This window comes from Lathamus discolor, chromosome 4 (assembly GCF_037157495.1).
Source record: "Lathamus discolor isolate bLatDis1 chromosome 4, bLatDis1.hap1, whole genome shotgun sequence".
In the NCBI taxonomy this organism is placed as follows: Eukaryota; Metazoa; Chordata; class Aves; order Psittaciformes; family Psittacidae; genus Lathamus; species Lathamus discolor.
In genome coordinates this window covers 83,618,554-83,623,063 of record NC_088887.1, presented here as the reverse complement: position 1 = coordinate 83,623,063, position 4,510 = coordinate 83,618,554, and the positions used below count along the sequence as shown (strand labels likewise).

The window sequence follows — 4,510 nt, the reverse complement described above, 5'->3', positions numbered from 1 at the left end:
TGCCCTCCTAGGCTCGCTTTTTGTGAATCAAGAAGGACTCATGGGAGAGGTGGTGGTGGGAGGCTGTCCTGGCCGCAGTAATCCCAAAGACTCAAAATTTTGGGTGTGATGAGAAAGAAGTTCAGCACACATGCTTCCCTGGACATCAAGACAGCAAGCGTTAAGCTAATCAGGGAGCTTATTTCAATGTCCCCTGGGAATGTGCTTTTGATGCTATAGGGGTCCATGAGAGATGGTAACTCTTAAAGAACCACCTTTGGAAAGGCCAGGAGCAGCAATCCCATTGTGTCAATGGAAGCCGAGCAAGCGCGTCAGAAGAGCAGCTTGGAACTCCTCCTGGAACTGGGGTGGGAAAAGCAATTACATGGTCTCTAGAAGCAAGGTCAAACTTCTCAGGAAGACTACTGAGCTGTGGCTCACACATGGAGGGAGACATCACGAATGGGCAAAGCCCACCTAGAGCCAGTGGTTCTGCTACTGCAGGTCCAGGTGGGTTCCCCCACAGCTCAGGGATGCACCGGCACAGCCAGGCTCTGCAGCAGCCACCTTGCTCATGCCTGACGCCACCTGTTCTGCAGGGATGACCCTGGACACGAGCAGCAATGTGAGCCTCACCCGGTGCTGCCTGAGACACTGCTGCAGGAGTGACAGAGGGTGGCCCAGAGTCATGGACAGAAGAAGAGGGACCTCCTCCTCTTCAGGGACACCATGGTCATTGCCAAGACCAAGTAAGGCTGGCAGAGCCCAGCTGCCTTTCCTCCCAAGCCCTGGCCCTGGCACCAGCGCACCAGAGCAGAGACAGCCAAGGAGCATTTCCAGGCTCCCCAGCACCCTGGTGCTGGATGCACACGTGGCCACTCCTGTGGCAGGCAGGCGCCATAGGGGAGCCAGTGGGCTCAGCCACCTCCAGGCCACTCCCTGCCACTCTTCTCTGCAGTGAGCGTGCCTCCTATGATATCAGGGAGGCCCTCGACTGCAGGCTGGATGTCCAGCTCCACAGCCAGCCCGTGCTGCTGCTGGCTGTCATCTTCAAGGTGACCCAGGCAGCTCCTGGCTCTCTTGGTGCTGATGGACACATGCGGGAGCACAAGTGGAAACCCAGCCGTCTGCTCATGAGCCAGAGGGCTGGGGATGCTTGGGTGCTCCTGGGGGCAGTGGTAAAGCCTCACATGGAGCCCTTGGCACTGCAGGGCCTTCTGTGCAAGCTCCTCTCCAAGCTCCTCGATGTCCAGCTGTACAAAGAGTGGATGAGAGCCATGGAGAAGACCAGCAGGCAGAAGAGGCTGGCAGCACTGAGAGTGTAAGTGTGGCAGCAGCCTGCCTGCTCCGCAGGCACTGGCACAGGCTGGGGAGCACCTGCAAAGCAGTGGCCTGCCTGAAATAGCCATGGCTCCTGCAAGTCACCTCCTGCTGCTGTGGGGTTTATGTCTGGGGGGAAAGGGGCACAGAAAAGTGCTTCCCTCCAGGGATCACTTCCTGCAGGCACTGGGGCTTGCTCCAACAAGGGCCTCTTTCCGAAGGGCAGAGAGGGAGGTGGCCGTTATCTCAGTGAAGGCAGACCCCCTGCTGTAGACCAGGCAGCAGCCTTGGGTGAGATCAGCCTGGGAGTCCTGCGTTGTCAACACGTCATTAACGCTGTGCTCCTGTTCCCCCAGAGTAGCCTGCAAGCTTCCTGAAGCAAACCTGCTCCCACTCTAGAACTTGCTGTCCCTGCTTTGTAGCATCAGCAGGAACGTGGCCACAACCAAGATGTCAGCCAGGAACCTGGCCATCTGTCACCAAACCTGCTCAGCCCCCCGCCCAGGACCGGCCCGTGGATGTCCTGGTGCAGGAGATACAGAAGGTACGCTGTGCTCACCGGCCGGCTACAGCCTCCCCAGCCCACCCCGGCTCTGCTGCTCAGAGGGCCCTGGCTGCCTCCTCCCGGCAGCAAAGCCATGGGGCAGCAGCCAGGAGGAGCAGCCCCACGGCTGCACCTTCCTGCACAGATGCACAGGTCAGGCTGGGAAAGGCTGCTTGAGCCCGTACCAGCCACCTCAGTGAAACCAGTGGTTTGCTGTGTGCAGGTGACGCAGCTCCTGGTGTTCCTCATCCAACACCAGGAGGAACTCCCTGGGGAGGAGGTGGCTGGGCTGGCCAGGGCATCGGATGAGGAGCCACCAGCACTGCAGACGTCACCAGAAACAGCAGAGGTTTGTGAAGTGCACGAGCAGTGTGACAACAAAAGCCTCCCCCCTCAGAAGGTGGGGCTGCTGCCACAGGGCCAAGCACGGTCATCCACCAGCCTGCAGCTCTGCCCAAGTGCAGAGCAAGGCTGATGCAGGTTGGCCATCCCACTTTGTGCGGTGATCCCATCACAGCTGGCTCAGCTGAGCTGAGCAAACCCATCCAAGTCATGTGCCTTTCAGAGCCAGGGTAGCAGTTGGGCAGGGAGGTCCTTGCCCCCTGCTAACTTACACATTGCCGTTGCAGGTGCCTCCTGTCGCTCCCAAGAGTGAACACCTCAAGAGCTCTTCCAGGGAGAGAAGGTAAAACTACCTAGCTTTGCTGGGTTCAAGGTAGTCATGGCGTCACCTGTCTAACTATACTATTGACTAGAAAGGTTGCCAGGCTCTTCACGGGATACCAGGAAGCAAAGAGCAACCTGTGAAGAGGGGAGTGACAGGCAAACCCATCAGTAAGAACAGAAGGCTGGCAACTGAGCTATCAGGGGTGGGCAACTGAGGGAATCCAAGCAGGGGAAGAAGAACGAGGCACCCAGGTATGTAGCAGACCCTGTTTTCCATCTTTCAAAGCTCTGAGTATAGGAAATATCCCTGAGGTGCACAGGATGGTCCTAGACTGGAGGCATGCACATGCCCACAGATGTCAGGTGCCCCTCTCCTGTGCTAGAAATGACCCCTTTTACAGCAAAATAACCAGGGGTCAAGTCCCGCCTGCTCCTATCCTCATGGCTTCATCAGCGTTTGTGACTCTGCCCTTGTAGGTGCCCTTTTACTGCTTGGATTCCCCGGATGAGCTCTGCCACCTGGGCCCCAGCACCACCTCAGCAGCGGTGAGGACAGCGTCACCGTGTCCTTCTGCTCTGGCAGGAACGTTCCACCAGCTCACCCCAGAGCCAGAGCAGCGCCCTCAGACCCATCCCAGCCCTTGCAGGAGGCCTTGTGGCTCACTCGTCAGCTCTGCCAGCAAATGCCCACCCGCTGGCACCTCCCCAAGTGGGGAGCTGGCCTCTGGACTCCATCCACACATGGCCATGAAGGTCATCTGAGCGGGACAGAGGACACAGCACCTATGCTGGCCCGCATGCTCATTACTACTATGTTCATTGCTGTGTTTGTTACTGGTATTTATTATTGTGTTTATTTTATGTGAAATAAAATTTGTTTAAGTTTGTGTGAAATTTCACCCGGGTCCCGTCAGTCTGCAGGAGCCGTGACTTTCCATTTGTGGATACTGCAGTTGTAAGGGAGCAGTCCTTGAGGCCTGAATTTTCCTGAGGCCTTCAGATTCCTGAAGGAGTTAGCCGATGTCATAGCAGGATCCCTCTCAATCGTACACCAAAGGGAGTATACTTGAGAGCTTGGGGAAGTCCCTGCTGTCTGGAAGCTAGCCAACCTTCATCCCGTTTATCAGAAAGGCATGAGGGGAGACCCAGGAAATGACAAAACTCCTAGACTAACCTCTGTTTCTGTCACAGTAAAGAGAAGATCATCTGGGTGCTACTGAAAGGCATTTCAAAGGACAATGCAGTCACGGGGCACAGTTCACAAAGGAAAAGTCCTATTGAACTAAGTTGATACCCTTCTCTGGTAAGGTCACTTGCCTGGTGGAGGTCAGGAAAGCAGAGGGTATGGTTGTTCTGGATTTTTGTAAAGCTTCTGGCACCATCCCTCACATTAGCCTTCTGGGCAGGTTGCGCAACTGTGAAAAGAACAAGAACCCAGAGTGCTGGGTGAAGAGCTGGCTGCACAGGAGCCCTCCAAGGGTTATGGTGAATGGAGCTACACCAGGCTGGAAGCCAGGCCCCAGTGGTGTTCCTCAGGGATCAATTCAAGGGCCAGTTCTGCTCCATATTTTAGTCGGTTATCAGGATGCAGGAGTTGAACGCACCACAAGTAAGTTTGCTGACGATGTTAAACTGGAGGAAAACTCTGGTCTGCAGAACTACAGAGCTTCTGAACACACTTAGAAACCCCTGGCAGGAGCCATACATACACAGGAAATGAGGATGAATGATTATCTGTGGTGCTGTTCTCATTCTAGCATAGCTCCAGCTGGCTTGAGCCCAGGTCTGGGCTGTCCAGTATAATAGAGACATGGGCATAGAGGGGGGAGCCCCACAGGGCCTGGTCCCTCCTGGGCGCCTGGGCTCCTGAACTGAGGTCACTGTGGTGTTCTGCTCTAACCCAGGGCTGGCCCAGCAACGGCCCCAGTTCCTGCAGGGGCTGTGCTATGTTTACAGCACCAGCAGCACTGGGGGTGCCCATCTCCTGTAGAGGAGCACTCC

General features: G+C 56.1%; 1 long non-coding RNA gene across 1 annotated transcript; it reads left to right on the top strand.

Moving 5' to 3' along the window:
- The first annotated feature begins 2,121 nt into the window (after window positions 1-2,121).
- LOC136012751 (uncharacterized) lies at window positions 2,122-2,642 on the top strand. Its single transcript, XR_010611935.1, has 3 exons — window positions 2,122-2,192; window positions 2,473-2,528; window positions 2,603-2,642. It is a non-coding gene; the product is annotated as an uncharacterized LOC136012751 (long non-coding RNA).
- The last annotated feature ends 1,868 nt before the right edge of the window (window positions 2,643-4,510 follow it).